Here is a 23,174-nt window from a genome sequence, read left to right on the forward strand (position 1 = left end):
ACACCAAGTCGGAGGGTCACACGACGGATCACAAGGATTGCTTGCCGCAGCAAGACTTCTCTCAAGGGAGCTCTCGCAAGAACTAATCCCTATTACAAGCACTAAGCACTCTCACAAGTGTGCTTAAGCCTATATGATGTACAATGAAGCTCTAAGGTGGTTGGAGACGATCTTTGGCTCTTGTATACTTCCTTGGTCTCCAGCAACCTTAAATGACCCGGCCTTGGGGGTATATATAGCCACACATCCAAAACTAGCCGTTGGGAAAAAGCTGACGAAATCCCTTAACGCCGGTTAAACCGACGCTCAGTTCTTGTCATCACCGGTTTAACCGGTGAGTGTATTTTCCCAGCAACTTAGCCGTTTCTGCTCCAATGGCTACTTGATCAATCGATCAACGCTCTCAAAACTAACGTCAGTTTAACCGGTGAGTGCAAGCTCAGAAACACCCCGAAAAATGGAGTCTCTGGACAACTGCACCGGCGCTCACTTTTTCTTTATCGTTGGTTTAACCGGTGCCTCTGGGTCAGTCTTCACTTCAAGTCATTGCACCGACGAGTTGTCTTCAGGCATCGTCGGTTCATCCGGCGCAAAACCCTAGTCTCAGCTTTCTGGTTCCATTGCACCGATGAGTACAATTTGCCTAACGTCGGTTTAACCGGTGATAGCAAATTGTCTCTGTCTTGTTCGTTTTGACTTGATTTCTTCACAGTCTCTTCAATTCTTGACTTGGAACCACCGTAGGGGCGGCCCTTCGGGCCTTGCTACGCCCATCTTCTCTTTGTCATCACTTGAACCTAAAAGCCTGAGAATGATCATCTTAACAATCATATTAGTCCAAGTGTTGTGTTGTCCATATCAATAACCAAAACATTATATTGAAATATGGCATGAGAGGCCATTTTCGCTACATCCCGGCTATACGTCGCAGCCCATGATCAGCACGCAGTTCCAAAGGAAAGGAATGTAGAAGATCAAAAAACATTCACGAGCAAGCATAAAAGCAAGCAGCAGAACCTTTTTCAGAAAAACATGAAGCAATACTTTGATCACAAAGCACACTATGTTTTTTCCTCACCAGCAATCCCACTTAAGACAAAAATTAATGTGCTATTTATTTTTGCAATGACGGATCCACACTCGAGGAAGGAACGCCAGATCCACCCGTCGACGACGCGTCTGCCACGGCACCAGCACGCCCGGCAACCACCGCGCCACTCGGGGCACGATCGCAGCACGACCCACCAATGGGAGGCGACCCCGAGCGGGGGAAAACGAGGCGTCCGCAGTCCAGCGAGGAGACGCAACGACCGGCCTTGAGATTCCATGACCCGTCATCCGGCCATCAAGATGGACCAGGCCCCGTCACGCCATCACTGGCGCACGCCGAAAGCTGAGGGCGCGGGCAGTTGGATGGGACGCCCCGGTCAGGGGTCATCAAAGCCGAGACCAGCGGCTCCACGATTACTTCAAAATCGCAGAGCCGCTCGGGGGCCTCTGACGGGGGTACAAACCCAGGACCCCTAATGGGCCCGGCTCGTGAGAAGGAAGGCCCAGCAAACCTACTGGGTCGACGACGGGGCAGCCCGCTAACTCGCGCGGGGAGCTGGCTTCACTGCTAAGCCAACGCGCCCGGGAGCCCGACCTCCCGGGACACGTGGCGGCCCCCCGACCTAGCACCCCGGGTCAGAGCCATGTCGTCGACCCGGGACGTGCGCTCCAAGGGCGCCGCGCCTCCTGTCAGGCGTGCCGGCCAAGACTAGCCCCGTGCAAGCCTCGAGACGCCAGTCCTCCTTATCTTGCGGCAAAGGCCAAGCCAGCGGGACTCCCTAACAAGGGAACAGCGCCGCTTGCGCGGGCCCCATGACGCAACAGGAGGGGGCGTCAGCAGACGCTGCCTCCCCTCAACGTAATGATGGTTGCCCCTGCACACCGCCTCATTACGCCAGCGACCGTGACCGGACGCCCCCAGCCAGGCCTCGGTAAGACCCCCCTCACCGGGCGCGCCGTCCGGTGACAGAGAGCTACGTAAGATAGCCCCGCGGGTAAGGAACCCAGGCTCCGGCGGACAAGACCGGAGGAGACCCCCGAGTGATTGCGCTACCCCGACTGAGCCAGAATGGGACAGCACCGAGGGAACGCGCTGCCCAAGGAGATCGCCAAGATCATCCCTTCCACCAGGAGATCGCCAAGATCAAGCTTGCCCACTCCCGACCGACCGAGTGGGCCCCGACGACTGACAAGGACGATTTGCGCCCCGACAGTGCCAAGACATAATGCTAGATATCTGTAAATGGGGGCCCCACCTTGGGCTATAAAAGGAAAAGCCCCCATGTAGGAAAGGGTTGGACTATCACGGGTTCGACATTGCTAGACCAGCTTGTAAGCTCCCCTCTGAACTTTGAGCACCCGAGCTCGAGAGCAATAGAGCAAGAACACCACCCCCCATAATGGACGTAAGGCATTTCAGGCCCGAACCAGTCTAAATCCTTGAGTCTTTGCGTGCTAGACCATATCCGATCAAGCGCACAACAAACAACCAATCGAGTAGTTTTGTAGTCGCCCATTTTTTGCAGCGACATACATGTTCTTCGGCTGACTTTAACAGATAAACCAATGAGATTTTTGAGTATGTTAGAGAAGTGGATTGCTATCCTAATGTTTCTATTGCTTATTGGATCTTATTTATTGTGCCAGTTATTGTAGCATCAGCTGAATGAACATTTTCAAAGTGAAGCTATCGAGGAATTATATGAGGTCCACAATGTCTCAAAAAAGGTTAAATGATTTGGCAATTTTATGTATCGAGAAGAAATTATTGGATGAAATTGATATTGATACTCTGGTCACCAACTTCGCATCTAAAATGTTAGAAGAAACTTTTGAAATAATATATAGATTGCACGATATTAATGTTTTGTGATACTATTTGTTCATAGTTATTTATTAATTTTATTTATTTATTTATTATTACTAAATGACCCCTAGTATAAATCTCGTCCCGGGCCCCCAAAATCTCAGTACCGGGCCTGAACCGGTCGCCAGGGATCTTCGTCAGGTTCTGATCGTTACGATCCGCGCGTTCTAGCGCTTGTGTGTTGACCAAATGTGCGTCGGCTCAGGTTTCGTTTCGGAGAGATAACTCAACAGTTTACGTGCCATCAGAATTCAACAGTACAGTTTACATGGCATCAGAATACTGCAAGGCGGGGAAAGCAAAAATCTTACGAGAACGCCACGTTAAGATAGGAATCGTCGTGGACTCCTGCAGATGTTTGGTGGCCCAAGCCCACTAGCCCGGACCAGTCCAACTGCAGATGTTCCGCGAGACTCTCGACCTGCCGAGGGGAGTCTATTTGGCGCGCGCGACTAGAATTTTTTCAATTTTGTAAAACTTTTCAAAGTAAATTAACTTTCAAAGTTGAAAAGTTTTTGAATTAAAATTGTTCAGAGTCCCAAAATTTAATTTTAACTTTTAAATTTCAAAATCTTTAAACTTACAATAATATTTTGAGACCCTAAACAGTTTTAATTCAAAAATATATCAACTACAAAATTGTCGATTACGTCGAGGCTACCATTTTGATATAAAGTTTATCTTCATTCAATTTTATATGAAAAAGTTATGAATTACTTTTGATGTATAAATTTTAGATCGCCTTGTTTTGACCCATATAAGACTCAAAATCAAGTTTAAGGATCGGAATGGCATGATTGAACAAATTTAAGGACGTAATCGTTTGATTTTCTAGTTTAGGGACCGGGATAACATAGTGGAATAAGTTTAGGGTGCTGAATGTGCGTTTTACAAGTATCGGGACCGGAATCAGAACGCGGAATAAGTTGGAGGACAGCCGGTGAAATTTACTCGAACAGAAACACAAGAGAGGCAGGCGACCGGCCAGGAAGACAGGAAGAGATACACGGGCGACGGCTCCCGCTTGCATCAGAGAGAGAGACCATGGGGCTACTGGATCTGATGCGCGTCATGTCCATCCAGCGCCAGCAGGACCAGGAGCGCCGCCGCCGCCAAGCCCAAATTCAAGCCTGTGGTAAGCACCCTCCTCCTCTCTTGATTAGCTTCCTCGCCCACTTCCCTCTGTGCATGCCAAAGCCAAGCGGCAGCGGCTTGTCGCAGGCAGACTTATCTCTACAGGGAACAAGAAAGACTTAATTGCGGCTCCAGATGTCCCTCTTTCTTTATTTTCTTGGGTGGATTTTTAGTTTCGTGCAGACTAATTATTGGATAAACGCAAAGGTTGTACCTTTTGCGTGTTCAGTAGGCTAAGCTCCTTAATATTTCGATTCGAATCTATATGCATACAAAAGCAAACATCTTTTTGTACTGGGTGCAAGGAGATTCGAGTTAGCATACTTCCCTTTTTATTTTAAAACTGGTATAAGTAACATCCTAGATGAACCTTGCAAGGTAGGAGATTAAAGGTGGTCTATCTGAGACTGCTGTGCTATGCAGAAATAAAAAAGAAACTGGAAACAAGTTGGTTCCTCTAACAAATTGTTTGGGCAGCTGCACAAAAGTTGGTCAACAGGAAGATGGATTGCTTTGGTGTGCTTGAGTTTGCCTTTTCTCCCTCAAATGTATTTAACCATGCATGTTGTGCTGCAGATGTGTTGATTGCTTCACGGGCTAAAAGAAAGGGCTCACCCTGCCAAAGAGATGATGATTCTCAGGGTGCTGACTTAGAGATACATTCAGGACCAAAGCCTTCCAGAGGTACAGCATATAAAATTTTGATAATGGAAGAGCTTAGTACAAGTCAAATACCATGATGACTGGTCGAAGCCTTGAATCCATGCTAGCTAAATAAAGATTATGAGCGATTGAGCGGATAGTTTGATGCTGTAACCATTACAAAGTTGTCTATAAAATGTCTGCTCTGATGCATAATAATCGTCCTCAGGCCTCCAATGCATAAAAGTTGCTGTTTCAAAGACTGGGAGGCTCTCAAGTGACCATCAATGACTGGCACTTGCAATTACTCTTCATACTTCCTTAACTTAGATTGTACAATCTTAAAAAATGTTTCTTTTCTAATAAGTGTGACATGTTATCTCCACTAGCTCATTCTGGCTATACATGGTAATTTGTGAGCTGCATAACCATGTAGGATGTCATTCTTTTATTCTCTCCTGTCACTAAAGTTTATGTCCATGATTTTTATAATGTAGCTGCCAAATTATTTGATTATATTACACCATTACTGGGGCAAATTGGGCTTTCGGGCTGCTTAAATATTCAGATGCACTATTTGTACCCTATGTAAAGTGCATGTCCATTCCTGTTCTATTGCTGCCATCGATTTAACATGCTATCTAAATATCATTGCTTCCATCTTATTTGGCACTAATGCAATAAATAAATAAAAACACTTCATGCCTGATTTGGGTAAATATTATTTGTCCTATGAAAAACTATCAAGTATAGAGTGATCAGGCACATACCACTGGACCTGGGGTTCAATATTACTCATGCTACTCATGTTTCTTTTCCTTCAATCTAAATCAGCTATTTGCCTTCACAATTTCAATGATCTTGTCTTTTCTCTGCTATGCTTGTGCATGCAGGACATTTGGCATCATATACATTCCCTGATGCCAATGCGAGACGCTGCACGAGCTGCCTGTGTGTCTCGTTCCTTTCTACATTCCTGGAGATGCCATCCCAACCTCAATTTCAGCAAGTATACATTGGGCTTGAATGAAAGTGCATGTCAAAAGGATGAATCAGCTCGATTTTTCTACATCAAAGTTGATCACATTCTGAAAAAGCACTCAGGCATTGGTCTGAAGAAGCTCAAGATTCAGATTAATTCAGATTACAGTGCAAAGGACTCTTGTTTTCTCAACAGGTGGCTTAAGAAAGCTGTTACACCAGGGATCGAAGAACTCACACTCATACTTGTCCCATTCAGTGCAATGTACAATTTCCCATGCTCACTTCTGTTGAATGGGAGGGGAGACTCAATCAGATATCTTCACCTTACCTGTTGTTCCTTCCGCCCAACAGTTACACTTGGTTTAAGAGGTCTGACAAGACTACATCTTTGTCTTGTGCGTATAACAGGGGATGAGTTAGGGTGCCTTCTTTCCCATTCTCTTGCTTTGGAGCAATTGGAACTCAGGAACTGCGATAGGATAGTTTGCCTACCCCAACTTGCTTGGGAAAAAAGGCTATGTTGTTGTTGTTGTTGAACTGCGATAGGATAGTTTGCCTGAAGGTACCTCGCCTGCTGCAGCGCCTTAACTACCTGGAGGTTCGTGGGTGTGCCAAGCTGAAAGTGATAGACAATGAAGCACCAAATGTCTCCAGTTTTACATTTGAGGAGACAGCACAGTACAACTATCACTCGGAGAAACTTTGCAAATGAAGAGCCTAACCATGAACCACTATGGTTCAGTTTTTTATGCTCGTGCTGAACTTCCATCCAGCATGCCGAATCTCGAAGCTCTTACCATACATTCAATGTCAGAGGTATGAGAACTTTAGCTGACTGTTGACTTGTTATAGGCATATCTTATGATACTACAGGTCTAATTATTCTGACCTCTTTATGCAGAGTGCCTATGCACCAATGCTGTGTAGCAAATTCCTCTTCCTCAGGCACTTGAGCATTGCTCTTATTGGAGCACCCTTTCACCCAACCTATGATTATCTGTCCTTATCTTCCTTTTTTTATGCTGCTCCTTCTCTGGAGACTTTCAACTTAAATGTGAGTTGCCATTCGTACTACTATGATATTAGTATCTGTGGTGGAAACATGGCTTGATTCTGTCCTTTTGTATCACAGGTATGGCAGCGATACATGAAGAATGTTTCAATTTTTGCAGATCCTGTGGATCTGAGGCAGATGCAAGAACTGCATCATCACAACCTTAGGAGCGTGAGTATCACAGGATTCAGCTCTGCGAAGAGCTTGGTTGAGTTGACATGCCATGTTCTCAAGAGTATAATCTCACTTGAGTGCTTGACATTGGAGGCCCCTCAGAGTTGTGTCAGGTGCTCTGATCCTGGCAACAAATCTGGTAAATGCTCCCCACTGGCTTTGGATATTCTCATGGAAGGTCACAGAGCGGTCATGGCTGTCAACAAGTATATTGAACCTAGGGTCCCCTCCACAGTGAAGTTACATGTTTTGGAGCCTTGCAGCTGCCATGCTGTTGACCGTCAGATATCATGTTTATCTTAGTTATTCAATGTTTAATCATGCTGCTGCTGCTGCTAATCATGCAAGTTTTTACATGGGTCATAGTTTCTAGAATTATCAAAAGTGTTCATTGTCTGGTTGTAGTGTTATTCCTTCCTCTGATTGTGCTGTCTCCTGGTTCATGTCCAATGTTTTGTTTTGCTATCGTGTATCTTTACTGGTTTATTTCTTAGTTGATTATTCCTTTACTGAGTTATTTAATAGTGTGAACTTTTTGGCAGTTTTATCTTTTGTCCATTGTAGCTATTGTCGTCACAAATGCAGGGAATATAATTGGTAACAATATACTTGTGATTTTTGTAATGCATAATGAAGAATTAAGACCAGTAGTGCATTGTCCAGTGTTTTGTTAAATTCTGTGCAGCTGAAGTTGGTCATCCCTATACGAATTCAATTTTTCCTGTGTACTTTTGGAACAAAGACAATGAATCTTGGAGGGTATCTAATGTTTCCTTTTCATGTGCTATACTCCGCTCCATTGGAAAATTTCCTGCGATCTAAGGATTAGCAAATGGCAACCAATAAGAATCATGCGTTTTCCCCCTGGGCGTCATAGAAGAAGCCATCAATAATATTTGTCGACTGCGTTCATTTGGTTGGACTCTTTTTTCTTTTGAGATAGCCTTGCTTACTAGAGTACAAGCTGTAGTATCCACATAGACACACATCCCATACACATCCAGCATCACACTCACATATGCGCAATAACATTTTTTAATCCCATAAAGGATGGATTAAACTTTGCTATGTCCACCAACAATTTTTTTTTTGGATGAATCAGGAGGGGTAGTTCCCCTTATATATATATATATATATATATATAAAGTAAAACAAAAGCGTTTAATTACAGAGGGGTTCATGAAACCAGAAAGGAAAGGAAAAAAATCATCAAAATTACACAAAGTGCTTCTAGCCATGATGACATCTGATGTTTAACACTTATTTTTGCTCTTAGAATAACTAAGGCAAACTCTTTGACGAAATGATTACGACATTTCTCTTGAGATGGCTGGATACCTTTGAAGATAAGATCATTCCTCTACATCCAAATGCACCAGCTCATAAGAATGATGACCTCCATGAAAAATGACACTCTTAGCTGTAATCTTAAGTTCTCTGGAGTACTGTAGGGATCAGTCATTCCTATTAAAAGTCGAATGGAATTCCAGCAGCTTTGGGCACAGGGGCAGCATAAAAAAAGGTGTGACAGAGATTCTTCCACTGAAAGATTGCAGCAAACGCAAAGATATGATGGTAGCTCCATGTTTCTTCTCCTCAAAAGTTCTCTAGTGGATAGCCGGTCATTAAGCAATAACCAGAAAAAAACTTTGTGCTTATTCTGACATGATGATTTCCATAGCCAATTGAAAGACATATGTACTACTTTGTGACCTGTGAGATGCTTGTAAGCTTTTGATGAGGAGAAGAAAGCCGAACCCCAAATATACGACCAGATGTCTGATTCAATCTCTTCCTGAAAAGATGACATATCTTGTGCTAGAACTGTCAACTGCTGCAGTGCTACTTCTGAAATCGGTAGATGAAAAGGCTGGCTAGGGCCTTCCACTGAAAGTGCAGCCTTAAGCGAAATGTTAGGCAATTTAGTGAAAGAATAGAGCTCAAGGAAATGCAATTGTGGTACTCTATGCAGCCAAAGATCATCCCAAAGTTTACAGGTAGAACCATCTTTCACATTCACCATGGTCATACTTTTATATGCATCTAAAAGTTTAAGGATATCCCTCCACCAAAAGGATCCTTTTTTCTGTGCAGATGGAAGTGTACCATTGCTATAATATTTCTCCCAAATGAGGTGAACCCAAGGAACATCAGCTTTGTTAAAAAAAAGCTTGTGTAGGTATTTAAGAAGGAGAGCCTCATTTTGTGTTCTTAGGTTCAAAACTCCCAGTCCACCCTCTACTTTTGGCAGGCAAACAAGCTCCCAAGCTGTTTTAGGTGGAGATTTGGCATTGATGTTAGCTCCTCTCCAGAGACAGTGCTTCCTATATTTATCCACTTGCTTGATCACTGTTTTGTGCAACTTGAATGTACACATGTAATACATTGGAAGTGCTGTGAAGATGGAATTAGAGACCTCTAACCTTCCAGCTTGAGAGAGGAAAACTGCTGTACAAGATAGTCTTTTCTCACATTTGTTTACCATAGGGAGGAAATCTGCCACTTTTGGCTTTGAGAGACCAAGTGGAAGGCCCAAATAAGTGAAGGGAAGAGATCCAGTTGAACACCCAAATGCTTGTGCTAAGCTCAAAGACTCAGATTCCTCCAAATTTATAGGCACAAGCATTGATTTTAAATAATTCACTTTGTGGCCCGTAGAAGCTGAAAAGGTTTGCAGGATATTCCTCAGATTATCAAGCTGACTGCTATCTCCTTACATGAAAATCAAAGTATCGTCTGCATACTGTAGAATGGGAAAGTCTTGTGTATGTTCCAGATGTATTGGTAAATTCAGCCTGCCCAGGTTTCTTTCATGATTTAGAATTGATTGAAGTAGGTCTGCAGTGAGAACAAATAAGAGGGGTGATAGGGGATCACCCTGACTAACTCCTCTTCTACAATGGATGGTTTTCCCTGGAACCCCATTAAGAAGTATAGAAGAAGTGCCAGATGAAAAAATGAGATCCATCCATTGCAGCCACTTAGGCCCAAACCCCTTATGCTCCATAATCTTCCTCATAGCCTGGTGTTCAACTTTGTCAAATGCATTTTCAAAGTCTAGCTTTAGGATGATAATTTTCTTACGACCTTTGTGACAGATATGTAGGTATTCTAGAGCCCAGGCAAGGCAATCTTGGATAGTTCTAGAATGAATGAAACTATATTGATTCTTGTGGATGATTCCTTGGATGACAGCTTGTAGCCTGTTGGCTAGGAGTTTAGTGATGACTTTCATGAAAGTATTCAACAAAGAAATAGGTCTGAATTCAGAAGGCCTATTTGCACCATCACATTTTGGAATGAGGGAAATGTAGGATCCATTAATGCTTTGTAAACAAAGGTCACCTGAGTAAAAGGCTGCACAAAGGTTGTAGAAATCAGACTTAATAATTGGGCAGCATTTCTTAACAAAGTCAGCGTTGAAGCCATCAGGTCCTGGAGATTTATCTGATGGCAGATTGCTGATGACACTATCTATCTCCTCATGTGTGAAATCCACTTCTAGGCAGCTTAGATCATCTTGAGCATGTAGAAGTACATTTAAATCTAATAGCATGTTCTGAAATTCAGATTGCCCAAGTCTATCTTTGAATGCTTCCCAAAGAATTGCAGCTTTAACTGCATTGTCAGACTAGATCATGTTATTCTGATCCATGAGGCTGGTTATCAGGTTTTTTCTATGCTTGATAGTAGCATATGCGTGGAAGAACTTTGTACCTGCTTCCCCTTTTGAAAGGTATCTAGGCCGCTAAGTGGGTTTTGGTGTTTGATGACAAAACCATGTATGTTTAATGTTGTTATCTAAGCATGTGTGCAGGAGCTGCCGTTGGATAAGCAAATAAGAATGATGAATTACGCCCCTAAAAAAGGAAATGAAAAGCGGTGACGGATATGAATTCAAGGATTAGATTTTTAATTTATAATTGAGTTTAGGAACGCTGTACTATCAAGGGGGACTTTGATCTAAAGGTTGTGACAGGGTTCTAATGCTCAAGGAACACAAACAAAACCAACGAGAGAACATTACCACTCAAAATTCCACAAAGAAACATTCTTGACTGAGACAGTGTGTTGAACCCGGAGTGTCCAGGTTTCAGCCCGGAGAGTCAGGCACCCGGAGTATCCAGGTTATTACCTGGAGTATCCAGGTAACCTTTGAGCAACGACTAGTTTTCAATGTGAGGAGTATAAATACCCCTCCATAACCCTTCACTCACTCTCTCTTGCTCATTTTCGAACCTGACCAGACCAAACCCTAGAAGAGGCTCTCTCATTCCCTCCCTTTTGATTCTTGAGTGATTTCTTGAGGGATTCAAGTGAGAGACTTGCAAGAGAAGAGATTTGAGATAGTGAGCATCAATTCCAATTCTTGAGCACTAGTTCTTCGTCAAGCCGGTGGGTTCAAGTCTATTACTCTTGGAGCTTTGAGCTCCTAGACGGCTAGGCGTGATCGTGAGTGCTCAAGCTGATTTGTAAGCTCCACGGGAAGTTTGCAAGCTTCATTCCTCTCCGAGGAATTCATAGTAAGTGACCTCGGGCTTGAGCGTTGGTCTCACCCTTGGGTGAGGAGCATAGGGGTTCTTGAGCACCGTCTCTTGAACTCTTCCTCAACGGAGACGTAGCACCTTTGGGTGTGAACTTCGGGAAACAAACCCTTTGTCTCTTATTGTTACTTTACTTGTTTGTGAGTCATATTTGTTAGGGTTTGAGCTCGATCTACTCATATACAAGTTTTCTGTCAAGTGCATCTAGTTGAATAGTCCTAGAAGCACCTCCTGGTAACTCCAAATTTATTCGATCTGAAATTTACTCACTTCTTTTTAATTTTTTGGTTCGTTGCTTCTTGACCCGGAGAGTTCGGGTTTCAACCAGGATAGTCCGGATTGTTCGGAGCATCCGAACCTAAACCCGGAGAGTCCGGTCCCTTGCTACTAACCAGGTTTTAAGTGTTTTAATTTCGGATTTAGCCTATTCAGCCCCCTCTAGGCATCTTCAGATCCTCTCAATTGGTATCAAAGCTTGGATCTCCGTTTTGAGCTTAACCGCTTGGAAAAGAAAAGAAGATGTCGGGGGAACTTCCACCCAAGAGCCCCATCAATCCGACGGGTGAGGAAGACAAGGACAAAAACAAGAATGATGATGGTAAACTTGAAGATGAGAAGCAAGATGAATCAAGTGGATCGAAAGGCAAGAAGAAGAAAAACAAGAGTGATGGTGATGATGACTCGGAGTCGAGTGATGACGAAATGTCATAACGGGAATGGAAGGCATGGAAGAAAGAGCAGAAATTGAAGAGCAAAAAGAAGAAGAAGTCTAGCTCCAAGATTTTGATTGATTCAAGTGATGACTCGGATTTCGACCACAAGCGAATATCATTCCGCGCATCTAGCAAGAGTGGGTCATCAAAAGACAAGAAAGAGTTGAGGATCACCGTGTGTCTCATGATTACACATTTCAACTTCCTAGTGACCATGGTGCATCAATCCATATGTGAAAGCCTCCATTCTTTGATGGAACCGGATACAATCAATGGAAAACAAAGATGTTTGGATACTTGAATGCAATTCACAAGGATCTTTGGAAAGTTGTAGAAGTTGGGTGTGAAATTCCGGATGAAGATGAGACTCCAACACCATTGCAACAATATGTGTTGCAAAGAAACTTTCAAGCCTTGAATATTCTTCACACATCTATGAGTCCGGAAGAATTTGATAAGATAGAAGATGCACCGACTGCCAAAGATGCTTGGAATACTCTCCAAGTCAATCATCAAGGTTCAAGAAAGATTCGTGAATCAAAAATCAAGACATTGGAAGATGAACTAAGCCTTTTCTCTATGAAAAAGGATGAAAGTGTCAAAGAGATGTACAACCGTATGAAGAAGATCACAAATCAAATCAAGTCACTTGGTGGTGATAAATGGGGCGATCGTGAGATTGTGGATAAGCTCTGGACCGTATACATGGCTAGGGATGTCACTTTACCTAGCTTGATAAGAGCCGAAAGAGGATTCAAGTACTTTACCGCTGAAAATGTTCTTGGAAGAATTGAGGCACACCATGATCAACTAAGAAGAGTCAAGATAAATCAAGACTTGACTGAGCTTCAAGAGCAAGCGGCAAAGAACAATGGCATAGCCTTACAAGCAAGCTCAAAAGGCAAAGAGAAAGCTAATCAATCATCCAAGAATGAAGAGTCTAGCAATGATGAAGATGATGAGCAAATGTTCTTGTGTATCAAGAACTTTAGAAGAGTCTTTAGAAAGGGCAACTTCCGGAATTATGGCAAGAACAAGGGAAAGTATGAACAAAGAAGAAGATCTAACAAGCCTTGTTTTGGGTGCAAGAAACTTGGGCATTTCATTGCGGATTGTCCGGAAGAGAAGAAAAAGAACAAAGATGATAAAGAAGGCTCATCCAAGAGACAAAGCTTGTTGGGTATTTTAACATCTGCGAATAAATCCGCAAGTGTACGGATACCGTTGTAGTTTTCACCCGTGAGTATTCAAGGGTATCGTATCCACAGGGAACGTGTGTGCACTAACTTCTTACTAAGTCGGTCCAAGGACACACCAAGATAAGTGGCGAGGATAGAGAGGATTCTTGAAGTAGTACTAAGGATGAGTTAAGGTCGATCTATCAGGCTAGATACTCGCTTCGGGCATCGGCTTACCCCTGAAATGGTCAGGAGACTCCGGCCAACGGCTCTACGCTATATCCAAATGTGGAGGACTACTAAGGACCAACAGGGCTGTCACCACTTGTGGACTACCTCACAGACCGTGGGATATAAGGTAAACAAAGGTAGCCCTTAGCCTAGACACCACATCTATACTACTGATTACTACCATAGTCTAACTACGTTTGGTACCCCATAGCAAACTACGGCACTCTTTATAAAACAGAGCGACGAACCCGCGAGTAAGAGAACTGATCTCACTCAAAGATAAGTACTATGCAAGAACAAGAAATCACAGATACTAACTTACTTTACTCTAAAAGAAGCCAGTATCCGTAGAGGTACAAGCTTGGAGAAGAACACCGACAGGCCTAGCGCTTCCCCGAACTACTCCTCACTCTCCTCCTTTATTCTAAGCACTAGTGAACTAGCGCGTCACCTTTGCAAAGTGGCACTACTCTAATCCCTTGGATGGTGTGTTGTGAGGGGTGAGGGAGGTCCCTTTTATAGCCCAAGGAGGTCGGTTCCCGCCATTTCTGATAAGGATGCACGTCAGCACCGCCTTCAAGAGGATAAGGATGAATCTCCCGCCCAAGCTCAGGCCAAATGGCACCTCCACAGGGATGGGCGACCCTGGGGGTCGGTTGCCCACCAGGTGGCACCTCCCTGGCTCTACCTCCCCCGGCTGGCTGATAGGTGGGCCCTGGTCTTATCCATTGGGTGCATCTTGCTTGGCACACCCGTTTCGTCTGGTTTGTGGGCCATTTTTGTAAGTGAAACGCAGGTAATGATCTTCTGTGCTTTTCTTGTGTGTTCACTTGTGTTTTCTTTTGTATTTCACCTGTGGGTTCCTGCAGATCACAATTCACCAAAACTCATGGAATTGATTAGCTAAAAACCCTACAACTAAGTTTGGTGATTGTAAAGTCCTGAAATGCTGCAGAAGTTGACGGTTGGTTTTATGACTTAAGGACCGTCAACAACACCTCCACACTTAGTCTTTGCTCGTCCTCGAGTGGAGAAAGGATTAAGGTGAAACATAACTTCCTAAGGTATGAAGCAAGCATAAGAGATATTCCAAACCTCACCTTATGCTTGTGAACTTTGCAGTGTCTATCATGCCATCTTGGGTAGTTGAGGAGTGGAACAGTCATGAATCAAGTCACCTCAACTCTACCTGTTAAGTAGCTTGGGATTTTTGTTTTTTAATTAGTTTTTGAAACAAACCATGCTTAGATCCTCATCTGATACTCTTGGATCACTCAAGATGTTTAAGTCCTCACCAAGGCATTTGACTTGCCCCATTTTCTTCATCCTACTTCTAATGATGGTCATATGTGGAGCTTAAGGTTGGTATAAAGGAAAATGCATACTTGCATCGCATGTATTGCAAAGTCAAAGACCGGATCCAAGGAGAAAAACTAGTCATACAATCAGATCAAGATGTGCACGTGTATGGATATAGTGGATAATATATGGTAGATGAAAACTCTTTTTGTCTGGTCTCTCTCCATTTTTATATTCTTTTTGAGGGCATGGCTATCTTTCATTCTTGTCTTTTTTCATGGACCTTCATGTGTCCAACTTTTTTTGTATGCTTGGACCTTCATGTGTCCATATATATTTTTTCTTTTCTCTTTTTTTATAGCCCATGTCTCTTTTGTAATAAAATATGGAGAGAGAAACCATCACATAATGTGGAGCTTTTATTTTGGGGGATGTAACAAGTGGTACAATGCTAACTTCTTACAGAAGCATAACAAGGGGGTATATGGTGTGCATGTGAATCTTGATCATGAAAGCATGAAAAGAATTCTTCCAAGGGTCACAACAATTTGACAATGCTCAATGCAAAGACAAGCAGCATATGAATAAGGTTTTCAAGATGACTCATTATATGACTCTGGTAGGACTTTGGCAAATCAAAGAGGAGCTTTGCAAGTTTTTTCTTCAAATAAATTTTCCCAAGTACTTAGACATTAAGAGTGAAGATCATGTCATCAAACCATATCACACACATTAACTACTTAGATGAGCATGTGGTCCTAAAGATATTTGTTCACAAGCATTAAGATGATAAGTAAGGAATAAAACATATGCAAGCCAACAACAGAAAGTATGTAGAGCAAGAGGGTCATGTTGATTTATTTTATTTAAGCTTGATTTAAATAATCAAATTTAAAACTCATTCAAACTCAGGAACCAAGGAGAGTGAGGTTTTGGGTTACATACCTTCGTGGTGTGTAGATGATCTGGAGGTCGGGCGACCCCCCCCCCCCCCACACACACTCTTGTTCTTTTGCCTGTATTTTATTAGGGGACAAAGCAAAACAAGAGAAACCTAGGAGATAAGGGTTGTCTAGCCTATTTTATTTATTCGCTAGGTTTCTTCAATGAAGTTTATCACATCATACTCTTTATTATCAGGTTCTAGGAAGATTTTCAGACGATGGCCATTTACCTTGAAGGTCCTACCTCCGTCATCTTGGAGAGTGATTGCTCCGTGGGATGCAACGTTGACGATGGTGTATGGTCCTTCCCATTTGCTACAAAGCTTGCCATGTCAGAATAGCTTAACCCTGGAATTAAAGAGCAATACCTTATTTCCGGGTTTGAATTCTTTTGTCGTGCCACTTCTTTGTCTTCTCTTTGTAGATTTTGGCACTGTGGTATGCTTTGTCCCTCCATTCTTCCAGCTCTGGTAGCTGTTGCTTCCTGAGCATTCCGGCTTTCTTAAAGTCGATGTTGAATTTCTGATTTGCCTAGTGTGCCCTGTGTTCTAGCTCAACAGGCAAGTGGCATGTTTTCCCATATACTAGCTGATAGGGTGACATGCCCAATGGTGTTTTGTACGCAGTCCAATATGCCCAAAGTGCATCAGGAAGCTTTGTCTTCCATGATTTCCCCATCTCTTGTATGGTCTTTTGTAGAATGTTCTTGATTTGTTTATTTGATATTTCTGCTTGACCACTGGTTTTGGGGGTGATATGGAGTAGCAATATTGTGCTCTGCGCCAAGCTCTTTCAGGAAGTTTCAGAAGGTCATATCAATGAAGTGAGACCCTCCGTCACTTATTACCATCCTTGGTGTTCCAAAATGAGGAAAGATGACCTCATGGAACATCCTTCGAGCATGCTTGGCATCGGCAGCACGGCACGACATCGCTTCTACCCATTTGGACACATAATCAACTGCCACCATGATGTATTTGCTGTCGTAGGACTTTGGGAATGGTCCCATGAAGTCAATGCCCCAAACATGAAATAGTTCTATCTGGAGGTTGTTCTGTAGGGGCACTGCATCTCTTGCAGTGATTCCTCCATGGTACTGGCATCTTCTGCATTTTCGGATGAAGTCTTTGGTGTCCTCGTACATGGTTGGCCATAAGAATCTGCTTTGCCAGATCTTGGCCTGAGTACGGTATACACCATAGTGTCCCCCATATGGTGCCGCATGATATTTCTCAATGATTCTCATTCCTTCGGCTGTGGGTACACATCTTCTTAGCAAGCCATCAGCACAAACTCTGTAGAGGTACGGATCGTCCCACAGGTGGCGTCTACTTTCGTAGACTAGCTTCTTCTTGTTTTCCCTTGGTGGTACATACCCTGCAATCATAAAATTCACAATATTCGCATACCAGGGTGTGCAGTCTGTTACATTCAACAGCATGTCATCTCGGAGGAAGTCATTTATCGGTAGCTCCTGCATGTTAGTGAAATGCATACGCGACAAATGATCTGCAACAGAGTTTTCTACTCCCTTTTTATCTTTTATTTCAATATTAAATTCTTGGAGTAAAAGGATCCAACGTATTAAGCGAGGTTTAGCATCTTTCCTAGTGAGCAAATATTTCAAAGCAGCATGATCAGTGTAAATGACAATCTTGCTCCTACTAAGTAAGATTTAAACTTGTCGATAGCAAAGACAACGGCAAGGAGCACTTTTTTAGTGGTGGCATATTTTAGTTGAGCTCCTGTCAAAGTCTTGCTGGCATAAGCGATCGCGAGATGCTTCCTATCCTTAGTTTGGCCGAGGATGGCCCCGCGTAGTCACTAGAATCACACATGATCTCAAGGGGCAGCATCCACTCTGGTGGCTGGATGATTGGCGCTGAGATGAGTGCCTTCTTGAGAGTATGAAAGGCATCAAGGCACTCATCAGTGAAGTCAAAGGGTGCATCCTTAGCTAAGAGGCTCGTGAGGGGTCTAGCGATGTGAGAAAACTTTGATGAAACGGCGATAGAACCCAGCATGGCCTCGGAAGCTACGAATTCCCTTGACATTGACAGGAGGGGGAAGCTTTTCTATAACTTCAATCTTGGCTCGATCCACCTCTATCCCACGTTCAGATTCAAGGTGCCCTAAGACGATGCCCTCACGAACCATGAAATGGCACTTTTCCCAATTAAGCACCAAGTCTTTCTCCGCGCATCGTTGTAAGACATTATCTAAATTCTCAATACAATGATCAAAGGTTCTTCCATAGACAGAGAAGTCGTCCATGAAAACTTCCATGATCTCCTCAATCATGTCTGAGAAAATAGACATCATGCACCTTTGGAACGAAGCGGGTGCATTACACAACCCGAACGACATCCTACGATAGGCGTACGTTCCATAAGGGCATGTGAATGTGGTATTACTTTGGTCATTAGGGTGGATGGGGATTTGGTGATAAACGGAATACCCATCAAGGAAACAGAAGAAGGAATGGTTTGCAAGCCGCTCCAACATTTCATCAATGAAGGGCAGTGGGAAATGATCCTTCTTTGTAGCCTTATTGAGTTTCCTATAATCTATGCACATCCTCCACCCAGTAGGGAGATGTTGAGCGATCAACTCATTCTTCTCATTAGGGACAACCGTCAACCCTCCCTTTTTAGGCACAACCTGAACGGGGCTAACCCACTTGCTATATGGCACGGGGTAGATAACCCCAGCGTGTAGGAGTTTCAGGACCTCCTTTTTAACGACTTCCCTCATCGCATTGTTCAACCTCCTTTGAGGTTCCCTAGATGGTGTGAAAGCTGGATCCAAGGGGATGCGATGGGTACAAAGAGTTGGGCTAATTCTCTTCAGATCTTGGAGGGAATATCCCAGAACGGTTCTATGTTTCTCTAGGACAGTGATTAGTCTCGAAGATTCTTCTTCTGAAAGTTTGTCGCTAATGATCACAGGAAACTGAGAATCACCATGGAGGAAGGCATAACGGAGGCCTGCGGGTAAAGGTTTCAACTCGAACGGAGGTCTAGGGGGAGACTCGAACTCAGATATGTCTATGGGTTTAGTGGGATCATCAACCTCCTCGATGAACTTTTCAGCATCTTTTTCAAGGAGGGATTCTGGTGAGTCAAAAGGGAGAATTCCCATGACCTCCATGATCGGTTCAGAGTCAAGGGAAGGTTCGGTCAAAGAGTTTACTGCTCTAGAGATTTAGACCGAAAAGGTTTCCTTTCCTAGATGGACATCGAGTTTACCTTGAGTCGGAGCATCCATGAGCAAATTCTCAATGGGGTGCTCGATCATGAGATCGAAGTCTTGGACATCGAAGACATGAAAATCAAGGATCACATCGACATTTTCGTGCTTGACAATCACGTTCTGTAAAATCTCAATTCCTTCTCGGATTGTTCTAGAGGAAATATAGAAGGTTTTGTCGGTTTGCACCAACGACTCATCTTCCAAAAGTTGGAACGCGCATTCGCTAGAGATGATGTTGGCTCCGATAGTGGGACTGTAGAAGATGTCTATCGGGGTTCCTCTTATGGTGCAAGGAATGATTGACGAAGGGGAGTTGATCCGGAGAACTTCCGGTGATAACTCCGCTTCCCTTGACCATTCGTCAACCATGATGGTCGTTATCTTCTTCATGTTTTCCCTAAGGTATGTAGCTTCTATAGGATCCATGGAAGGGATAGGAATCAGCGGCTTCCTCGTGCAGAGATAGTTCGAGATGTTTCCAAAATCTTCAAAAAGATCATCCTTGAACTCGAAAGGGAGCTCTGAAGGTTGAATTTCTTCTTCCTCCGGAGCCTATGGTTCAGAAGAGGGTTCTAGAGCTGAATCTAGGGTTGTGGGAGGTGAAAGATTTGATTCGGCTGCAAGAATGTCCACATGGCTTGACATATGCTCTTCTTGGGAGGATCCGGGGTTAGCAACGAATGAGGTGTTTTCTGTGATACGATCTAGGATTTTCTTACCTTCGGACGGAGTCTTATGAGAAAAGGATCCTCTAGCGGCAATGTCAGGGTAAAGGGCGGATTCCGTGTTGAGGCTGATGTAAAAACGTTGAAGTAACACATGATTGGGTATTGACGGGTTATGGCAAGATATTAGAAGAAGTGAAAACCTGGCCCAAGCCGCACCTATGGATTCATTCTCGTTCTGCTGAAAGTAGAGGATATCCCTTCGTAGGGCGACAATACGGGACTGGGGGAAAAATGAGAGACAAAAGTTGTCTCTAAGTTCATCCCAGCTTCCATTCACGCTTCCTACGGTGTGCGTGTACCATTGTTTGGCCTTCTCTACAAGAGAAAAGGGAAATAACTTCCACTTGAGGGTATCGTGTGATATGCCTGCGATGGCGCGACATGAACACACTTGCTCAAACTCCCGCAGATGATGGTAAGGGTTTTCGCTATCTAACCCTGAGAAGGATAGTTTCTGAATCATAACGATAAGGTCGGGGTGGAGCTCATAGCTGGATGCAAGAATTGGGTGCTCGGATTGCGGAGGCTCTAAGAGCTCGCCCTTAGGAGTAGAGAAGCTTAGGATAGATGGCTGCTCCATGATAGAAGGGGTGAAGATAGAGATAAGGAAAAACAAAAGATAAGAGTTTTTTTTTTGAAAAGATAAGATACGAGGACCAACTAGGTTCGAAGAGAGATACAACAACCATTCCTCGGCAGTAGTGCCAGAAAGCTTGTTGGGTATTTTAACATATGTGAATAAATCCGCAAGCATACGGATACCTTTGTAGCTTTCACCCGTGAGTATTCAAGGGTATCGTATCCTCAGGGAACGTGTGTGCACTAACTCTTACTAAGTCAGTCCAAGGACACACCAAGATAAGTGGCGAGGATAGAGAGGATTCCTGAGGTAGTACTAAGGATGAGTTAAGGTCAATCTCTCAGACTAGATACTCGCTTCGGGCACCGGCTTACCCCTGAAATGGTCAGGAGACTCTGGCCAACAGCTCTACGTTGTATCCTAATGTGGAGGACTACTAAGGACCAACAGGGCTGTCACCACCTATGGACTACCTCACAGACCGTGGGATATAAGGCAAATGAAGGTAACCCTTAGCCTGGACACCACGTCTATGCTACTGATTACTCACGTATTCTAACTATGTTTGGTACCCCGTAGAAAACTACGACACTTTGTATAAAACAGAGCGACGAACCCGCGAGTATCACAGATACTATGCTTATTTTACTATGAAAGAAGCCAGTATCCATAGAGGTACAAGCTTGGAGAAGAACACCGACATGCCCAGCGCTTCCTCGAACTACTCCTCACTCTCCTCTTTTATTCTAAGCACTAGCGAACTAGCGCGTCACCTTGGCAAAGTGGCACTACTCTAATCCCTTGGATGGTGTGTTGTGAGGGGTGAGGGAGGCCCCTTTTATAGGCCAAGGAGGTCGGTTCCCGCCGTTTCTGATAAGGATGCACATTAGCACCGCCTTCAAGAGGACGGGCGACCCTGGGGGTCGGTTGCCCCCTAGGTGGCACCTCCCCGGCTCTACTTCCCCTGGCTGGCTGATAGGTGGGCCCTGGTCTTATCCCTTGGGTGCATCTTGCTTGGCACGCCGGTTTCGTCTGGTTTGTGGGCCATTTTTGTAAGTGAAACACAGGTAACGATCTTATGTGCTTTTCTTGTGCGTTCACTTGTGTTTTCTTTGTATTTCACCTGTGGGTGCCTGCAGATCACAATTCATCAAAACTCATGGAATTGATTAGCTAAAAGCCCTGCAACTAAGTTTGGTGATTGGAAAGTCATGAAATGCTGCAGAAGTTGACGGTTGGTTTTATGACATAAGGACCGTCAACAAAGACCAAGATACAAAAAACAAGCCGGTGAAGCTCACCTTGGTCAAGAATGGGATTCACAAGAAGAAAGCGATTCCGAGAATGAAGATGTTGCAACCATGGCATTCATGGCATCCCCTCATCATTCCACTACACTATTTGAAGATCTCACCGATGATGAGGATCAAGATCAATTCATGTGCATTATGGCAAAGAATGTGAAGGTAAATTCTCCAAACTCAGCGGATGATGAACTAGATGAGGAAGATGAAGTTGCTAGTCTAATTGGCCAATATGGTAAAAAGGGTGCAACTAAAATAATGAAACTAATGATGAAGACGGATGATGAAGCGTCCCCTCATAAGAGGTGACTCAAATGTGATACAAATATCAGTCCCAGGAGGCTGATAACACATTTATTACATCAGATGGTATATCACCGTACAACTCTATGCGGTAATGGGCAATGAAGCGCCACTATCGCGAGGATAACGACTAAAACCCAAACAAGAACATTAACTATGAAGAGGTCATCAGAGTCTTGCGCCATACGAAGCTTCCTGCGGGTGACCCTATCCACAGGCAAGGTTGGGTGCAGAACGGAACCCCTACTCAACGTCCTCGGGAATAAAGTCTGGGTCTTCCTCTGTAAAAAAATTAAGCAAGGGTGAGTACAAACGTACTTAGCAAGTCCAACCCCACGGAGGGGGTATAAACAGAATACATGCACATGATAAATCAAGGTTAAGGCTAGGGTTTAATTTTGCGGAAAGCTAATTTTTATGCATGGGATTATTTTGAAACCGTGTTTTTCTTAAAACCATTCTTTTATAGCCGGTGGGGTTGAACCACACAGGATCCAAGATTTTAATAGTTGCTACCGGACTCCTCATCTGCTGTAGCACACGGCACAGCTGCCGGACGCTTTTCCAAAGCAACTCACGCCAACCCGTCCATTCCCAGAAAAAGTACTAGTTGTGTGACCAAACCGTAACTCGCCCAGTACTATGGGCACAGCTATTCGAATATTTTTTAACTCTGCAGAGGTGTGCAACTTTACCCACAAGCGGGGTACCACAGCACGATCACCTTAGTGTCGGTGTAGATCCCAACAAAGCCATTACCCACCTTAGCTAGACCTGACTAGCCAACACGGGATCCGCCAAGGGGCATTGACCTTTCGCCAAGGTTTAATCGGGTTATAAGTCACACAGAGCTTATCCCTTCTCCTTGATCACCCGTTGCTCTCAGCCCTCCTGATGGCTATCAGACTAACTAGCGGGGTTTATGCTAAGCGTTGCCACGTACAACGGTCGAGTGGTTTGCACGATAGTTGAGTTAGGCAAGATGACACATCTACTCGGTCCTTAATTGCAACGAGATGGATATCTCCCAACCTTGCTCAACCACACAGGTATGAGCACACCTTTTGGCAATTCACACAGAAATGCCATCCATCTCATCGGAACACATCTTTCATTTATTTTCCAATGAATCCACCTTTTCCCTTCCCACACAATCACACATTTTCCTTTATAAATAATCATATTTTATGTGT

The 23,174-nt window shown here is 43.9% G+C and overlaps 1 pseudogene; it reads left to right on the plus strand.

The window, feature by feature from the left end:
* Nucleotides 1-3,870: 3,870 nt before the first annotated feature.
* On the plus strand, nt 3,871-7,533 carry LOC120675180 (annotated as a pseudogene).
* The last annotated feature ends 15,641 nt before the right edge of the window (nt 7,534-23,174 follow it).

This window comes from Panicum virgatum, chromosome 5N (genome assembly GCF_016808335.1).
Source record: "Panicum virgatum strain AP13 chromosome 5N, P.virgatum_v5, whole genome shotgun sequence".
NCBI lineage: Eukaryota > Viridiplantae > Streptophyta > Magnoliopsida > Poales > Poaceae > Panicum > Panicum virgatum.